This window comes from Callithrix jacchus, chromosome 6, assembly GCF_049354715.1.
Source record: "Callithrix jacchus isolate 240 chromosome 6, calJac240_pri, whole genome shotgun sequence".
Lineage (NCBI taxonomy): Eukaryota > Metazoa > Chordata > Mammalia > Primates > Cebidae > Callithrix > Callithrix jacchus.
Window position 1 is genome coordinate 98,919,122 of NC_133507.1, and position 20,089 is coordinate 98,939,210.

The 20,089-nt window shown below is 39.6% G+C and overlaps 2 pseudogenes; both read right to left on the reverse strand.

The window, feature by feature from the left end:
* LOC100397639 (selenide, water dikinase 1 pseudogene) overlaps nt 1–18,975 on the reverse strand; it is a 34,533-nt pseudogene extending 15,558 nt beyond the window's left edge.
* On the reverse strand, nt 9,010–9,100 carry LOC118155191 (small nucleolar RNA U13; annotated as a pseudogene).
* Nucleotides 18,976–20,089: the final 1,114 nt, after the last annotated feature.

Sequence of the window (20,089 nt, forward strand, 5' to 3'; positions counted from 1 at the left end):
TTACATTGTAAAAATTAAGTCTTCAGTCAACCTTTCCTCACCTAGCCACCAGTAAATATTGCTACCAGCTTGTGAGGAATCCCTCAGAAATATTACATGCATATATAAGCAACTGCATACATAGGAGAATTTCTTTCATCTACAAGAATTCATATTTTTTTCTGCATTGCAATTTATAGCAAGGCTATATAGCTCTTTCCATGACACTAAATAAGGCAGATACACTAGGCTTTAATGTGAATGTTTCTGATAGGAACATAATTCTTAATTATCTTATCATTTAATATTAGCCATTCACTGTCATCATGATGCATGTCATCAAGAAAGTGATTGTTTCTTTAATTTCAGTATGCCTAACACTTCACTCTGGAGGAAAAGCTTGCTATCAATATGGGGCCCTGACCTGTTCCTGGCTGCACATTTTTTTTTTTTTTGCGGGGGGGGAAGGAAGGCAGGAAGGGAGGGAAGAAGGACGATAGGGAGGAAGGAAGGGATGAAGGAAGGAAGGAAGGAAGGGAGGACGCGGGGAGGGAGGGAAGAAGGACGGTAGGGAGGAAGGAAGGGATGAAGGAAGGAAGTAAGGGAGGAAGCGGGGAGGGAGGGAGGGAGGGAAGGGAAGGAAGGAAATCAAGCAATGAGAGAGACATTGCCGACCTAGATCTAGAGGTTTACAAGTTGATTTTTTTTCAGAGAAGGAAAGAAAAAAAAAAATAAGGAGAGGAAGAAAGAGGGAGAGTAAATGGAAATATTGCTTTATTTTGAAAAAAATTGAGTATTAATAATGGTCAATCAATGTTTCATTTAAACTTATGGGTAGGTGTGATGTGGTATTGACAAGAATGTATATTTTGTGTATTTGAAGTGGAGAGCTCTATGAATATTTATTAAGTTTACTTGTTCTGGATCTGAGTTCGAGTCCTTGATATCCTTATTAATTTTCTGTCTCATTGAATCTAAGTCTCGTATCTGGGTGTTAGGATCGTTAGCTCTTGTTGTTGCATTGATCCTTTTACCACTATATCTTTGTTGCTTTAAAATCTATTTTCTCCAATACGAGAATTGCAACTCCTGCTTTTTATTTATTTATTATTTATTTTTGCTCTCCATTTGGTTGGTAAATCTTTCTCCATCCCTTTGTTTTGAGTCTTTGTGTATCCTTGCATGTGAAACAGGTCTGGATGTAAAATGCCATTGGGTTTTGGCTGTGTCTTTTGATTGGGGGATTTAGTCAATTTAAATTTAGGGTTGCTGCCATTTGATGTTGACTGGCTGTTTTATCCATTCGTTGGTGTAAATTCTTCTTTATGTTGGTGCTCTTTACTTTTTGGTGTATTTTTAGAAAGGCTAATACTGGTTGTTTCTTTCTGTGTGTAATGCTTCTTTCAGAAGCTCTTGTAAAGCAGGCCTGGTGGTAATAAAATCTCTGAGTTCTTGCTTGTTCATAAAAGATTTTATTTTTCCTTCAGTTGTGAAGCTTAGTTTGGCTGGATATGAAATTCTGGGCTGAAGGTTCTGTTCTTTGATAATGTTGAATATTGGCCCCCACTCTCTTCTGGCTTGTAGAGTTTCTGCTGAGAGATCTGCTGTAAGTCTGATAAGCTTGCCTTTGTGGGTAACATGACCTTTCTCTCTGGCTGCCCTTAGTATTTTCTCCTTCGTTTCAACCCTGGTGAATCTAACGATTATGTGCCTTGGGGTTGCTCTTCTTGAGGAATATCTTTGTGGTGTTCTCTGTATTACCTGGGGTTGAATTTTGACCTGCTTTGCTAGTTTAGGAAAATTTTCCTGAATAATATCCTGAAGGGTATTTTCCAGCTTGGATTCATTCTCTCCGTCGCATTCAGGTACACCTATCAAACGTAAATTTGGTCTTTTCACATAGTCCCACATTTCTTGGAGACTTTGCTCATTCCTTTTTATCCTTTTTTCTCTTATCTTTTCTTCACGTTTTATTTCATTAAGTTGGACTTTGACCTCTGATATCCCTTCTTCTGCTTGAACAATTTGAGTGTTTAAACCTGTGCATACTTCTCGGAGTTCCTGTATTGTATTCTTTAGTTCCTTTAATTCACTCATACTCCGCTCTAAGTTGTCTATTCTCAATAGTATTTCATCAAACCTTTTTTCAAAGTTCCTAGTTTCTTTACGTTGGGCTACAACATGGTCTTTTAACTCACCGAAGTTTCTTATTATCCATTCCTTGAAGAGTGATTCTGTCATTGGGATGTGCTGGTTCTCTGTCAAGCCTTGTTCCATTGTTGATGTGGAACTGTGATCATCTTTAGAGGGAGAGGCGTTCTGACTTTGAGTATTCTCATCTTTTTTACGCTGGTTTCTTCCTGTCATTGTAAATTTATCCTCCTGCCGTCTTTGAAATTACCAACTTTCAGATTAGGTCTCTTGAGTGGACGTCCAGGTTGTTAGTTCCCAGGGCCAGAGCAGCGGCGTTAAAACTGATGGTGCTTTTCTGCCCAGGATTCTCCTGTCGGGCTTCCTTCTTGTGTCGGTAGTAGGCGACTCTGCCCTCCCGGGGCTCCAAACCTCGGTCAGAAGGGGAACCGACCCTGTTTACTCTGCGCCGAGCGCTCCCACGCCGCGGTGCCATCACAGCTGCTGCCGGGCTCTGGTGTCCTGCAGGGGACCCCGGCCGGTCCTCCGAACCTGTTTACTTTGCTCCGAGAGCTGCCGCGCCAAGGTGCCGGCGGAACCGCTGCACCGGCCACGAGAGTCGCGCTGGCCTCCTGTGTGTTTCCTCCACTGGGGGATCTCCTGCTCCGTGAGCGACCAGAATTTGTCTGAAAGTGTGGTGTCCTCTAGTTCTCCGCACCTTCCCTGAGAGCTGCAATCCCGGGATGTTAGCGATTGGCCATCTTGGATCGTTTCGGCTGCACATTTTTTAACTTGCTTCAATCTGATTTGGTTGCTTTCTGTATTTGGTACACAGAAGTTATTCTGGGATCCTTTGTTGCCACCATTTTGGGCATTTTATTAGCTTCTTAGTTTCTTTCCTCATTTTCATGAAATCTTCTAGTAGTTTTCAGAGAAGGTACGTATAGGAGAGAAACAACTTAGAATCTTCCTAGTTACAACATATTTTCATTTATTTTTAATTCTTGATTGATAGTTTAGCTGGGTATTAAATTCTACCCTGGAGATTGTTTTTCTTCAGACTTTTGAAAGCATTAATACAGCTTCCAGTTTCACTTTTGAGAACTCAGAAGACACGTGTCTTTGTTTCCTTTTATCTTGAAGTGCTTAAAATCTTCTGACATCTCCAATAAGCTAAATTGTCACAATGTTATGCCTTAGCTTATTATTTATTTTGCTGGGTTTTTGTGAGACTTTTCTTTCTTTCTTTTTTGAGCCAGAATCTCACTCTTTTGCTAAGGCTGGAGTGCAGTGGCATGATCTCAGCTCACTGCAACCTCTGCCTCCTGGGTTCAAGTGATCCTCATGCCTCAGTCTTTGGTGTAGCTAGGATTACAGGTGGGTGCCACTCTGCTCAGCTAATTTTTTCTATTTGCAATAGAGACAGGTTTTTGCCATGTTGTCCAGGCTGGTCTCAAACTTGTGGCCTCAAGTGATCCATCCACCTCAGCCTCCCAAAGTTCTGGGATTATACTCATGACACCTGACCTTGTAAGACTTTTCAATATGAAAACTGTCTTTCAATTTTGGGATTTTTAAAAACTAGTTTATTCATGATTCCTCCTTGTCCATTTTCTTTATCTTGCAGGAATGGTTATAATTTAAATTTGTTTTTCTGTATTGGATCTTTGGTTTTCTCATCTCTTGTTTCTTAGTTTTATGTTTGTATTCTATTTTCTGGAAATTTCTTCAAGTTTACATTTTATTTCTTTATATGGTTTTTCTGCCACCATGCTTTTAATTTCTAAGAGTTGCACTAATTTGTATTTTAAATTTTCTTTCTTAGAACATCTTGTTCTTGCTTCATTTGCTTCACGATTAACCATCACACTCTCTTTTATCCTCTTTATAGAAAAAATGGTCTCCAGATTTCTACTTCGTTTGTGAGGGGCCATGATTGAATGACATGGAGTTGAAGATGATATTTAGAGACATGATTCCTTTTTTATTTCTTCCTTATTTTAAGTGCCATGCTTTATTGCTAACTTCATAAATATCTAGTGCTATCAGTTCCTGGAACTTTCGAGGATTATCTTGTATAAATTAGGTTGATTCTTTACTTTCTCCACTATAGACTCAGTACTTTGTTGTCTTTTGTTCATTATCTTTCCAGATTCCAAAATACTTTTGCTTTTGCTGCTTTTTCTATTTTCATTCTCTGTGTGGTTACATATCTTTTCATACTTTTGCTTTAAATTTAGAAATGTTTGAAGAAGGTGTTCTGACTGAATGTTTCTCTTGCCTAAGTTCTTATGTTGAAGTTCTAACCTCCAATGTGACAGTGTTTGGAGGTGGGAACATTGGGAGGTAATTAGGTTTGGATGACATCACTAGGATGAGGTCCCAATGATGGAATTATAATGTCCTTATAAAAAGAGGAAGAAAAACCAGGACTCACTGTCTTCATATGAGCATACAGTGCAAAGACAGCTATCTATAAGACAGGAAGAGGTCCTCAGTAGCAGCTAAATTTCTGGCACCTTGATCTTGGACTTCTCAGTCTCGTAGTCTGTCCAGAACTGTGATAAATGAATGGCTGTTTTTTAAGCTACCAGTCTATGAGATTTTGTTATAGCACCCTAGCCAACTAATACAAAGGATATAGAATTAGATTTGTATTTTTAATCCATCATCTTAACCGGGAACCTTCTTGACATGTTGGTTTTTGGGGGGAGTGCAGGAATTCAGGAAAGTCCAGAGCATAAGATATTGCTGAAAGGAGAACACTAAAATACGGTTAGGGTAGGTGTGCCTGAGGAGTCGAGGGGAAGCATGAAAACCCTTGTTATCTTTCAGGGATGAGAAAGAGCAATGGGACTCATTGAGGGTAAGCATCACCTGCTTCAGCCTTTTACTTATTAGCATTCCTGAGCCAAGGCATGGCTTACAATATTCAAAAAAGTGAGGAATACAGGATGTTTCCTGCTGTGAAGATGCATTAAAGAAGACTCCATTGCCAGTTTTCAGAGGCGGTGGCTAAATTTAAAATGGGACGTATTCTGTGTAGGCCTGTGCTGGTAATGAATGGCTCAGCATGTAATCGGACAGTTCCTTGTGGCATATTTTTAAGTACTGTATTTGCAGATGACCTTTTACAGATGTAAATTGCAATAAGGGGGCTGTAAGTGCCACATTTAATAATGCTTCAGGGATATTAGAAAGAAAGTAACAGTTTTTATCCGGTGATAGCCTGTCATTATTAACTTACAGTCGGTTACTGAGCAGTGACCAACACTCAGCAACAGATGTCTGCTTTTTCAGCTTTAAGAACAGATCACAACTAGCCAAGGCATATGCAAGATGTTAAGGGATAAAAGTAGGAAAAATACGCTAGGAAAAAGAAAAATGCCTGGACTAGGAAAACCTAGATGATTCGCCTTAGAAACATATATTGATAAATGTTTCACTTTTACAAAGAGACAACAATCTTTGAACCTGACTGAGGTGTAGGGAGTCCTAGGTCTGTACCTGAGTTGGTTCATTTCCAGTTTTCTCCATTGTGTACACTGAGGGTCATTTTTCTGGAGATTTCCTGTTTAGCTCATTTCACGTACAGTAACTAAATTAAAACATCACTGTTATTCTTACTAGTAAAAAACCTTGGTGGCTCTTTTTTCTACTACCTAGAGAATGAAGTGAAAATTCTTTTGTCTGGTCACGAAGACTCCATAGTGTGAACTTTGCAAGGCGACACTCCTGACTCCCCACTCCTTACTTGTAGGAGTTTCCGTTTAGAGCAGATTGCTGTCCTTTTTGTCTTTTAATGTAGTATGTTCATTCCCAATTTCCTGTTTTGGTTGTGATATTCTGACTTTTCTTCTGAATTATTCTATCCAAGGGATTAATGAACTTCTGTAAAGTGTCAGATAATAAGCATTTTCAGTTTTGTGGGCCACATGGTCTCTGATGCAACTACTTGATTCAATTCTACTGTTGTTGCATGAAAGCAGCATAGATAACATGCAAACAAAGCGGTGGGGCCAGATTCGATTTTTGGTTCTTGTATTTTACTGACACCTGTGTTAGCCTCCTGAATCCTGCTGTTTAAGCCATGAAAATCCCAAACTCCATGAACTCCATGAGACCATCCCAACACATCCTCTTGTCAAGTGCCTGAATGTGCCACGACTTCCATATCATTGCCTTAAGAGTTGCTGCTCATTCTCAGCCTGGCTGGTGTTTCCCTGGCTTTCTTCTAATGGCTTTTTTTTTTTTTTTCTTTTTCGCACTTTCCTGGTCTTATGTAAGAAACTGAACCAGGACGGGTTCCTTTGTTTGTTTATCTCTTGTTGTCTTTCTATAGTATTTTCTTTACCCTATCATGATGCTTTAATATATCACACTAGTTCAAATCAAAGGCAGTTTGAGAGCTTGGGTCACTACTGTCCCAAGTCCATTATTATTAGTCCTCAGTTCAGCATTCTTTCCTCACTTACATCAGACCCAGAGAGACACAGAAATAGAATCTCCTAGGGGTTGCCAAGGATTGACCCAGAGATCAAGTCAGAGATGGAGGTTGGGAAAAATTTAGGTACAAATTTCTCTCTTCCTTTCATCTTCTTTTAATTAAACACCACCACTAACAAAACAAATATGAAATACACAAGAAAATCCTCACTAATCTTTGATAGAATGCTTTTCTTCTATGCTTTCTCCTGCCACCTGATAGAAAAAAAATGATTGAATTAATAAATCAGTATAGACCAATAGTAATCATGGATATGTTTACTCAGACCTGAGTTCTTTGTAATTTTGGGTTTCTTTGGAAGGAAACCCAAAATTTGCACTTTGGAATGCAATGGCGCAATCTCTGCTCACCTTAACCTCTGCCTCCTGGGTTCAGGCAATTCTCCTGCCTCAGCCTCCTGAGTAGCTGGAATTACAGGCACGCACCACCGTCCTTAGCTAATTTTTTTGTATTTTTAGTAGAGACGGGGTTTCACCATGTTGACCAGGATGGTCTCGATCTCTTGACCTCGTGATCCACCCACCACGGCCTCCCGAAGTGCTGGTATTACAGGCTTGAGCCACCATGCCGGGCCCCATAATTTTGGGTTTCTAATAAAATATTTAGGCTTAATTTCCCAGTCTGAGTTCTCATATTTTTAAGTGACATCTTGAGTATTTGGACTCAGGTAGCAACAAATGTCAAGTTTGCTGGGTGAGACGCTCAGTGTGAGTAGTCATGGCTTGGAAAATCTTACAGTTCCATTTTCCCTTTTAGCAAGCTCTCCAGATATTCTATGAGAACTTACAGGAAATAAATTTCAATAGAGACATCCACACCCAAGAGATTTAAAAACATGAAGCATAAACATATGAGAGTCAACATGATTTATTCTTCATTTCAGCTCTTAGATAAAATGTGAATATGAAATTAGCAAATTAAATTAGATTGATATCTCATCTGGTTAGTAACATAATATTAATAGCTCAGTTAAGACCATTAATTATTTTTATACCCCATATGACTAGTTCTTGTTTATAAGATAGCCTCTAAGGGAAGGAAGTGCAGAGCCATCCATTACCAATAGGCAGAGAGTCTGTGACTTTTTAAGCACCCAGTGGTGTCTATGAGCCACAGTAACACTTGATTAGGAGTTCAGGTCATTATTAAAGTCATAAAGAACAGAGTGTGCTCTACAAGAAGGACAGCTGTTATCATAATAGTTAGAACAAGGCATAGAAATCCTTCATCTGATGTCCTCCTGGGTGTTTTCTATCACAACTCCCACCTGCTGCCTCACTTCTTATCGTATCACTACTTAGAAAAATTATTGTAGTGTGACTTAAGGTGAAGCCTTTTGAATTTTCTTTAAAAGAAAAAATTATTATAAAAGAAAAAAATTACATATTCAGTGATACCTCTCACTTTTTCTTTAAAAGGACATGAATAATTTGGGAAAAAATGAACTCATTGTGTCATACTGGGATTTCAGTATTAAATTATATTATTTTGAAATATATGGAAGTGCCATTTAGATAGTTACAAATAGTTGAATATTAGCATTTCATATGATTCAACTTAAGAACTGTTACTCATTGACCATTGTGTCAGAAAATCTATGAAAAAACATCCATATTTTCTTATTAATCTTCATAATAATCACTTGTAGTGACAGTATATTCCCATCCTCCTACCTTTGCTAAAACCACCTCACATGGACCTTCTTAGGCAAATGAAGTTTCAAGATCATTCCTCCATCCCATTCTCCACCCTGCACTTCCTACCCTATCCTGCACTTACAATTACCCCTCCTATGTATAGAAACATTTATGATGGTACTGCCTAAGACACAGGCATTGTTATCACCACACACGGTTAACAGATTGGGAAATGGAGGCTCAGGGAATCAGAAAGGAAGAGAATTGGAGCATTAACGAAGCAGGATTTGAATCCAGGCCACCTTGGTTAAAAATTCTGAGCTTCTTCAATAATTACCAAAGTATCTCTATGCTTGATGACTCAATCACCTGATGTAAAGCACTGCGGAGCTGACCTAACACATTTGGGCCAAATTGCTAGAATTAACCTTCTTCATCTAGTCAAGTCAGATCAATAGAGATGTTACTTTGTCCTTTTCCTCATGTAATGTCAAAGATCGATGAAGCCTCAGAAATGACCTGATGTTTCAGTGTCTCTTAGGAGAATTTGCTACAAGTGAAATATTCCAGGCCCTTTCCCCAAAGGTTGTGAATCTAAGTTGGGGATGAGTCCACATAGATTTATTTCTCTATAACCACCTCAAGTGAGCCCAGTGAGAAACTTTAGGGATATCTTGGATAAATGTTAACCTAGTCCAAGTGCCTTTTTATTTTAATTTAATTTTAAAATCTTTTTCACTTAATTTTTTTTCTTCAGGTCAGATGGGTAATGTGCAGGTTCGAGGTTGGCACATCTGACATACATGCATGAATACCCAATTATCATGCCCACGAACTACAAAAGACCTATTGCCTTATTTTATAGATAAAGAATGTCACTTGAGATGTGAAGCTACTTAACTTACTGATTTGCTGGTAGCATTGGTTGTAGGACTAAATCTGGGTCTCTGAACTCATAATCAAGTGGACTGATTCCTAAACTTTAGCCACAGACCCCAGAAATGGAGATGTACAGTAAGCATTATTAAAGGTTAAATAAATAACATGAGTCACACATGCAGTATTTATCAACAAGCACAGGAATGACCTTTTGATTGAAAGTGGATCGGCCGGGCGTGGTGCCTCAAGCCTGTAATCCCAGCACTTTGGGAGGCCGAGGCAGGTGAATCACGAGGTCAAGAGATAGAGACCATTTTGGCCAACATGGTGAAGCTCTGTCTCTACTAAAAATATGAAACAAATTAGCTGGGTGTGGTGGCATGTGCCTGTAGTTCCAGCTACTCGGGAGGCTGAGGCAGAGGAATTGCTTGAACCCGGGAGGCGGAGGTTGCAGTGAGCCGAGATTGTGCCACTGCGTTCCAGCCTGGCACCTGGTGACAGAGTGAGACTCTGTGTCAAAAAAAAAAAAAAGAAAGTGGATCTGATATTAGGCCTCCACTTGCCAGCTAGCCTAGCTCAGCTGGGGATACCAGAAGTCAGTTCAGGCCTAAAAGTAATCAAACTGAAGACTGGATGAAACTTCTAATGAAATCTTCAAACAGAACCTTCCCCAGAAGTCACCATTTCCAGACTAGTCTGGATTAGAAATACCAACTTCAGCCTTTTAGAGTAAACATGTAAACAATGTCCTCTGCAGAAATGGATCTAAAACAAGCCTGGTCTTTGGACCTCCTAAGGGATTCTATGTGTTTGGACAAGGTCTTGGATTTATCCAATCAAATGCTTACTTGAGTGGTTTCATAGCAGTTTCTTGTATGTGGTGAACAGGTAAACTGAACAAGAATCTCCAGATCAGAGATATGGGGAGGGGCCAGATTATAATAAATACCCTCCCAATACACACTAGTACCATATGGATGTCAGGAGTGAGCTCCTTGCACTTGGTGAAATGGTCACACAGTGTGTGATACAGTACCTGCACCTCCATGCAAGACTGTAGACCTGGGGAGTCTTTACTTCCATCTGGGAGGATGCTGTGTTTCCTCTGTCAATAACTATTTCTATAAATTTAAAATTTCAGTTCAGATATAACTTTTGCATCCTTTTATCAGTGGCTGTTGGTGTCTTTCCACCAATCATGTCCCACAGCCCTGTTATGATAACCATGTACCCACAGTCCTCAGTTCACGTAAGCACAAAGAATAGTAATAAAATTGGTGGTTTGGACACGTCACTTCTATTTGTGCAAATCTCTAGAAATTCAAGGAAAGGTCCTAAGGTGCCTGCTGGTGCCCCACAGAATTCTCTTCTGAAGCCAGTTCTTCAGCCTCCACATCTGTTTAGTCTTTGCTTCCTCGTCCTCTCGATGTTGTTAGTTTATTTGACAAGCATCTATTATTTAGGTTTCTCTAAGTCTCTATTCCATCTGGAAAGCTGTCTTTGCTTTTGTGTAGACCTGCATGACCCCTGTCCACTGCCCGCAGTCAAGGGTGAGCGGCAACTCAGCAGGCACGTTTCTGCTCTTACCTGCTGCCTCCCTTCCCTGCTTGTTGGTTGATTGTGCTCAGTGCCCAGCGAGTTAGGGCTCCAGCATGCCCTGATGCCTGCAATTCTCTCTCAACCAAGACTTCAGCACAACACAAGGAGTTTCATTATTGTTGTTATTTTTGAGATGGAGTTTCACTCTTGTTGCCCAGGCTAGAGTGCAATGGCGTGATCTCAGCTTATTGCAACCTCCACCTCCTGGGTTCAAGTGATTCTCCTGCCTCAGCCTCCTGAGTTTCTGGGATTACAGGTGCCTGCCACCGTGCCTGGCTAATTTTTTGTATTTTTAGTAGAGACAGGGTTTCACCATGTTTGCCAGGCTGGTTTCAAATTCCTGACCTCAGGTGATCTACCTGCTTTGGCCTCCCAAATTGCTGGGATTACCGGCGTGAGCCACGGTGCTTGGCCAGCATGAGGAGTTTTGAGTTATATTTACAATCAGAAATAACTAATACAGCTGTTCACAGAATCAACTGTAACATGATTTTATCTAAAAATCTGCCCTTTTCACTTCCAATATATGTTTGATTTTCAGGCCAATCAGTTATTTCTTAGGAAATTAAAAACTAAATTCTCATAGGATTTCAGAAATGACTCTGATTTCAAAGTGCAAACTGCTTGAAAGCCTGAACTAACCACTTAACATGAGCTTCAGCCCAAACCTCTAATTCAGAAATATCATGTTATCTACTTTGTAAAAGTCTTTCTGTGGTACTTAGCACTTGGGTCAATTGTGACCACCAATATGGAGAAATGAAACATTATTTTTATGTGATTATCTTCTTTTCCTCATCCTTGCTTTTAAACACTCCATTTCTCTTTGATGCCCTATGTTTATTTTAGAGCATTCTCCAAGTCTTTTAATGTTTTCTAATCCTGCCCCTACCCTCCTTATATGACTATCTAAAAAAAAAAAAAGGCTCATCTAATTAGCATTAAAGCGTATTTCAGACAAATGACTTACCCACATATCAAGGAACTATTATGGAATAAAATATATAAAAATAAACAGATCTGATGGTCTTGGATGGAATATAAGGCATTATTTTGGTTTTATGTGGCCTAAAATGGTTATGATGAGCACTAATGATCATTTTTCTAATATTAGATGACAACATGATTACTCGGTTTTGTTGTATGCATCATAAACAGATACTTTGAAAAGCAAAACTGTGCACTGACAAAGTGAATTAGACAGTTTGTAGGTATGAAAATAAAGAAACATTTATATAGCTGAATCCCAACCAAGGAGCCTATTTCTGAGAGAAGGGTAAAAATTTTTGAGAACAGAATTCTTTGAAAAACATAATCGGGCTAGGGAGGAAAGATGCCAGATTCTCTTGAATTTTTGAACTCAGATATAAACTGACTGATCTAAATATAGGGAAAGTTACTTTGTAAATTGAAAATGCATTAGGACCTTTTACCCCTACTCCCATGGGAATGTCTTGTCTGGGAGAGATGTGCATAGGGCCATATTTTGTTTGGTTTGAAAGGAACGTGAAGATTGAAGGGCATATTTGGTCCTGCTTTGATTACTGTAATGCCAACACACTTTTATTTGATGCAAGCCTGGTGACTCCTGGCAGGAAGAGAATTATGCTTGTAGAATGAGAGATTTTCTGGATGCAGAAAAAAACACATGACAACTTCAGCTTTTCTGCCACATTCTGAATTAAATGTAAAATTACATGTTTGTCTTTTCTCTAATGCTGCCTCAATTCTAGGTGATTTAGATACAGTTTAGAGAGGACCCTTCAAATGCCAATGAACTTCTAGAATGCATTACATCTTAATTTAACACTAGCAGACATGGAGAAAAATTAGTTGGGGTTTACAAAATAGCCAAAGTGGGTTATTGGGATCCTGCGGGGGCAATGGAAAGCCCTGGCTTTGCCTTCATCTTAGTTTACACAACACATTTCCGTTTCATGGATCTATAAATACCACTTGCCTTTTTCAAATGATAAATTAGAGGTTCCCAAGAGGAAATGAAAATAAAAAAAATTCAAATGACTCTCCTATCTCAGCCTCCCAAGTAGCTGGGACTAGAGGTGTGAGCCACCACCCCTGGCTGAATTTGTAGAGACAGTGTTTCACCATGTTGGCCAGGCTGGTCTTGAACTCCTGACCTCAGGTGATCCACTCGCCTCAGACTCCCAAGGTGCTGGGATTACAGTCATGAGCCACACACCTGGCCTGAAAATAAAAATGATTTTGAAGCTTCTTATGGAGAAAGAATTTAAAAAGTTCAAGGCTAGAAGGGGAAAAAAGGAGAACTACATTGATTAGGCTCCTAGCATAGATGAGAAAGCAAGCTATGTTCTCAGAACCAATTCTTGTTTAATTCTCATACCACCCTCCGGCTTCATGTTGTTATCCTCTTTTGGCCAACGAACATGAAGGTCAGAGTAGACTTCCCAGAGTCATAGAGCTATCAAGCATTCCAGAAGACCCTTCATTTTTTACTACCTCTGTATGATGGGGCACAGAATTAAGTGAAACTTTCAGTGCAGTGTGAAGTGTTATCACCAGGACTGCCAAAAGTCTTGGTTTCCTCTAAAACAAATGCACTGGCTTTTCATGGCCAAAAGGACCTTGTATTCAGGGCTGAGGGCTAAGTTCTCAGTATTTGTGTGATCCCAAGCGCACCATTTTCTGGGTGGCCCACTCAATAAGACAGAGCCTACAGTGAAGTTTCTCTCCTTAAATTAAGTTCATTAGTTTTTTTCTGGGAGTCTGGTTTTACCCTGTGGACTACTTATGGTTTCCTAGTTCCTGTCTAGCTCTTTCCCCTATCCTATCCCATAGGAACCCTAGGGCCTTTGCTTTGCTAATTCCCAACCACCCCACATTTCCACTGAAGAGCTCAAAATATCCTGAGCCCTTGTCTGAGAACCTCCAATGTCTGAACGTCTTCCCCTACAAAATCTTAGATTAAGTACCTTTTTTTTTTTCTGAAGGCTCCCAGCAAGTAGGTGACCAAGTTAAGCACCATTTCTGACAGCAAATGAAAAACATCTGAAATTGATTCAAGTTCCTAGGCTCAAGATGATATTCATTCATTCATTTATTCAAAATGTATTTTTTGAGTGACTAACAGTGCCCACTGTCCATATCAGTGGGCAAAAGCCATGAGAAATAAGTTTGATCTTTATTCCCTAGTGAAAAAAATCCTTTAAATCTTTAAAGAAGATGGTTATTTTTTGACCACTGAGTCATCTCCAGGCTTACAGGCTTCGTGTATCTAGTTCTTTCTGTCTATGATATGACCGCCTCTTTTAGAGGAAGTCTCATTAGAATATAAGTACTAAAAGGCCATGGACTACATTGCGTTCATCATTACATCCTCTGTGTCTAGCAAATTGTAACACTTAATAAGTAGCTTTAAAAATAATATGAATACATCATGATTATTTCTGGAACTCTTCTAATCTGAGCTGAAATTTGAACTGAGTCTCTTTTAGCTAGAACATACAAACTTGCTTCCTGAATAAAATGGAATCAGTGAAATAGAAATCATTTACACAGAAAGGAAAAAGATTGATCATAAGGTGGTGTTTTAAGGAAACAACAACAAAATTAGAACATAAATGGTCGAATCAGGTCAAAAGTAGTCATTACAAGAATAAGTAAGCTTACAACTGTGGGCGAATCAGAGATCCAGGAAAACATATGTATTAGGCTGATTTTGCATTGCTATACAGAAATATCTGAGACTGGGTAATTTATAAGAAAAGAGGTTTAATTGGCTCACAGTTTTGTAGGCTTTATGAGAAGCATGATGCTGGCATCTGCTCAGCTTCTAGGGAGGTCTCGGGAATCTTACAATCATGGCAGAAGGTGAAGGGGGACAGGCACATTATGTGGTGAAAGCAGGAGCAAGAGAGAGAAGTGGAGGCATGCCACACACTTTTACATAACCAGTGAGTTCCCGAGAACTCATTATCGTGAGGACAGCACCAAGGGGCTAGTGCTAGACCATTCATGAGAAATTTACTTCCATGATCCAGTCACCTCCCACTGGGACCCACCTTCAGTACTGGGGATTACAATTCAACATGATTGGGTGGGGACAAATACACAAACTATATCAATAGCTAAAGGAGTTAAGGATACAAGGAGCTTTAGGTTTATTCATTCAAATGAAGAATTTCCCAGAAAATGATTTGATTATTATTAGCAGCATGGCTAGAAGCTCTCACCAGTAGAACCCACCATTTTTCTATGGATAGTTTTCTAATGCATATTTAGGTTTTACCTTTAAAATTCTAGTATTTTGTGCCAGTGCCAGTTGTGAATTCACTCTTGCACTATCCTCTGGCATCTCTTAAACTATTGTTTCTTATTTTTGTGATATTTTACTTTTCTTGCATGTATTATTTGTTTCTTTAACCAGAGTAAAGTCATTTTTTGTAAGAAGTGCAATGTCTTTCACTTCTTTATATATCTCATGAAGTCTGTAAGAATGCTTATTCATTAGTCAGACCGGCAAACATGCTGTGACAAATAGATCCACCTATTTGTAATGGCTGAAATGCAACAGAAGTCTACATCTTACTCACTTAACCAAGGCTGGCATTCTTGTTCCTGTTCACAAACAGCTTTTCTCCACATGTAGACTCAGAGCCAGCTCCTCTCAATGTGTGGTTGTTCCTATCTTAGGATTTTGTTGTTTTCTACATTGAGCTTGGAGAAGCTTAAAGAGCCTGAAGAGCCAAGTGGTCCTATTCTTAAAACTTGGCTTACAAATGCAAACATCATTTCCAGTCAGTGTTATTGGAGAGATGAGTCATATGGCCACACTAGAGGCATAGGAGACTGGGGATGTGATGGAGTCCTATCCTGGGCAAACACTTCCCAGGCACATATTTATACTGTAAAATACAAAAATGGATTTTGATGGACAGCTAGCTATGTCTGCTAAGCACAAAATTGGGTTTAGCAAATATTTGTTGATCTATTTATATCAGTAGTAAAGATCAAATTGCTTTTATTTCTCCTGGAACAGTGCTTTTTAATCTCTCAGAAATTGTAGAAAAATCTGTGATGGTATGAAGTAGATTATGCATTTCTTCAACAATGATTTGAAAGATTGCTGATGTTTATCTAGGGAGATGTGAAGCAATTTAATATTATTAATTGCTAACAAATGGATAAGATTTACAAGAATTGTCAAAGCTTAAAGCTCCAAATAATCATTTCTCACACAAGAAAATTTATTATGCCATTATGCTTATTTCTATCAGGGTTCCTATAGTGCAATCACTGTTCGCTATTAAATTTTTATTGCACATTTAATTTATCTTTCCCTCTAGTGGGGAAACGTATTAGAGAATTCATTTGGCACTAGTATCATCTCCCCTTCTTTTTTTTTTCTCACCGTTCTGCACCCCCTGTAATAGATAGGAATATATTTGTATCTTGGTATTAATTATATAGGAGCTGAAGAGAACAATGCTTACTGCTGCCCGAAGGGAATTACTTCACCAGAATTAGCTTTATGAAGATCCAAGTGGACTTCCATTATAAATATCACTTTTGGTAGTTTATAAAGAATTCTGGGAAAAATCCATTTATAAGCTAAAGCTTGCTTTTCATCGATTAAAACAAAAAGCAATTTTGGTTTTCAAATATTAAAGGCAGATTGCTTGTTAAAGTTGGGGTCAGAGAGCTATTTAGTTTATAAAGTGCTGTATTGAAAATGATATTTTGTGTTTCTGAAGGTATACATTTTATGTACAAAGCTTAATAAACTTGTTTCCCATCCCACTCCCTGCCCCCAGAGTTGAATCAGGAGGAAAACAATGATATTGGATCTGAAAACACCTTTGTTGTCACCAAGGCCTTTCTCTTAACAGGGCCAGATTCAATGGAAACATGCTCATCCCTGATACAGTGGAAGCCTTCTCTTGATTTTCAGAAAGATTTCTAGCTCTTGGGCCTAATTCACTCAGACAGAAGTCAGGTTGTGTTATTGATTAATCTGAAGCTTTAGTCTCTCGCAGGATTTGATAACACACCATAACTGTTTTCTTCACACTGAACAACCAAAGTTTTGTTTGTATTTTGGGTAAGAGGCCGAACTTGACAAAATGTCAATGATCCCATTTCTAGTGCCTTAGTCAGGCTGTATTTTTTTTTTTTTCCTTTGACTCTGCAGTGAGGCCTGAATGTCTGCTCTGCAGGAGGGAATGCATAGAAGTCTTGCCTTTCCCAGGAAGAATCTGTGAATCCTTCAAGGAGTGGTCATTACAACTTCAATACACTCTTATTGTCTAGCCCTCTAAGAGCACTTTCCCCCTGGATCCCACCCAGTGCATTTAATCTACATATTAGCCAGTGACTATGTTTGTCTGTTTCCTTATAGACATTGACATTAATGCCCTGAAAAACTATGAAATTCCTGCTTCAGAAGAAGTAGGATTTAGAGCTGACATCTACAGTGTTTCCATAATGGACAGTCAATCAATTAGGGCTTTATGTGTTGCTGAGTAATTCTTTCATTTTTCTGTTGCTATATGGATATAGCAGCCAGTTGAAGAAGAGTGAGAACTCCCATCAAAATTGAGCTGACTACCTTACTCACCTTCTGACATCACTGTCCTGGAACCTCATGCATTATGCTTAGCCTTGGCACATTATCTGCATGGCTTCTGCATTGGCCATGGTGTACTCATGCAGCCATATGCGCCAAAGTCTCCTGTCAGCCTCAGAACCACCATTGAGTCAGCTGTCCCTTCCATTACTGATTGCTATTAGGTATTAATAGAATGCTTGAGCTCCTGGCATCACTGGCCTAAGGGACTATACCTCTCTCCCCGACCTGGTGCTTAGTAGGTGCTCAATAAATGTTGTCTTCCTGTTGCTTAGCACTTGGATTGATTTGTTCCAAAGACTTAGGAAACCCCTCTTCCAGCCCCTTCCCTTGAATTGATTTCCAAGTTTCCTCCGCTGTGTGAGAATTAACAATAGCAATGCCATGTTTCTACCTTGGTGACTGTGTTTCCTATGTTGGTGACAAGGTTCTCAGAAACAAAGCAAAGGTCAACCTCGCCCATACCTTTAACAGAGCATAAGAATCCTGAACGCAACAAAGCCTGACTGGCCCTTCCTTACCACATCCGTCTCCAGCCCCGTACAGTTCCAACCTGCCAGCCCTTCCCCAACCCCTCCCCTATAGAAACCGTATTATAAAAACCTCAGTTTGTAAGCCGGGTCTCAGCCAGATTCCTGACTGGGACCCCTCGCAGGCTTATTCTTGTAAATACACCTGTTTGGCCATCGAGTTGCCTTATCTCTCACTTTCTTCCTTTAAAACTCTTTCTAACATTCTGAGATTGTTCAAGACACACACACACACACACACACACACACACACACACACACCAGTCTTAAAACTTCCCACTGGTTATAAGTAACTGAAGTGTACTCAGACTAGTTCAAAGTAAAAGCAATGATTGGGAAGGAGGTGATTGGTTTAGGAGGAGAACCCGCCACAAAGGGGCAGGAAGTGGCACATGGAGACTACTCCATCCATGGGGCTGGGGAACTCCCTTCTCAAGCTTTCTCTACACATTTGTTCATTTTCTTCTCTGAAGACCATCTCTCTCTCTCTCTTTCAAGCACACCTTCTCTGCTTCTCAATTAATTTAACTTGCAAGTAACTTTGGTTTACATAATATTGGTTGCAGCCTTGACTCTATACATCAATGTCTGGCTTAATTACACTTTATCAATTGTGTTCAGTTTTTATGTCCTTTTGTTCAAATTCTTAAATTCAGGCAGTGTCATAAATCTGTCACAAGCCAACTGACGGTCTTTTGTATTGAGGACCAGTTAAAATTCATTAACATTATGAAACTAGTAGTGTCATTTACTAGGAATAGGCGATTTACTTTATTATGTAAATTTAAATCATGAATAGTTCCGTTAGTTTAAAATTTATGAAATAAAAATGATAGTGCAGAAAGCAGGAAAGATTTTGCCAAGATTTTCAAGTGGAAACCAAAACTATTCAAAGATTTTTTTTTTCTGTTTTTCATGTTTCTGAACAATTTTCCTGGGTAAAATTTAATTTATATTCTGAATTTAAATTAGCTATATAATTTGCATAATATAAAATGATTTTCTCTTTTTTTCTAAATAAATATAGAATAGATATTTAAGGAATATTGATTGGAGAGGCCGTTGAATGACAACTCTTCTCAGAATACCTGCATCTCTCATGCTGGCCATGGTTCCCTTGACCCTCAGAGGAAGTTCTGCTGTCACATTATCTCTAAAAGCTGCCTTCAGGAATTTGTCCAACTTCTCAGGTAAGGGCATTTAACCTTGGCTGCTCTGGATTCCTGGCTGCATCTGTTCCCTGGTCAAGGGAATCCTTGGATGGAAGAGCACCTGTCACAAAGAGGGGCAGGACAGGCATTAAAAACAGCCTTGGTCTTTGCATCTTTTTCTCTATGCCAGGATGATAACCGGTGCCCACGTAGACCCCTGCATCTGAGCAGAGGCTGACCCTTTACCAGGCTATTTTGATTTTTAGTTCGATTTCTTCCCAGCAAGCCGCTACCCTGCAGTCACATAATGCCATTCTGATTTGGTTTGGCAGCATTAATCTAAGAAACATGTTTAATAGCTCAGGCGTACTTATTTGTGTGAACTTTTTTTCCTGATAGCTTCTGTTCCTTGTTAACATAGGGGTCCTTGAGGTTGCCAAGGCCTTGCTTCAGCTTGGAGCCCAGATTTCTCCATTAAGCTGCTCTGTGTCTCCAGTTGCTGCTCACCGAGGATTGCGCACTTAGAGGTATTTTAATTCAGGATAACTGTTTGCTGTCAGTGGGGAATTAATGCATGTGGCCGGACAGTGGAAGGCAGCAGTACCTGTAGGCAAGCTGTTTCCCTTGCTAACTCATTGTATGCCTGTGGGTGAGACCCCTTCAGTCCTCAGGGCAGTAATTCTCCAGGCAGGGCCTGTCTCAGTGTCCAAGTGATGGATTGCACTGTTTGAAAATTTGTGGCCAAAGCTGTTGTCAGATGCACTGACAGCAACTGTCACTGTGGAGGGAGAGTGAGCAAAGGGCTCACCTTAGAAGCTGTGCACTTTCCTTTCCAGATTTTGTGTCGCTTGCTATTAGCATCAACAGCTCATGGCCATAGAACCTTTGCCTCTCTTGACTTCCCTAATTCTGTCCAAGGCTATTCAAGCAGCAGTTCATACATGCAGTCTTGCTGCCCTCTTTTATTTTTTCATTTCCCACAGATTTAGTACCCATAGTTACCCTCAGTTTCTTCTGTACAGCACTACTTCCTGTATAGCATTCCCCTCCTTAGACAGTATTGGAAACAGGTT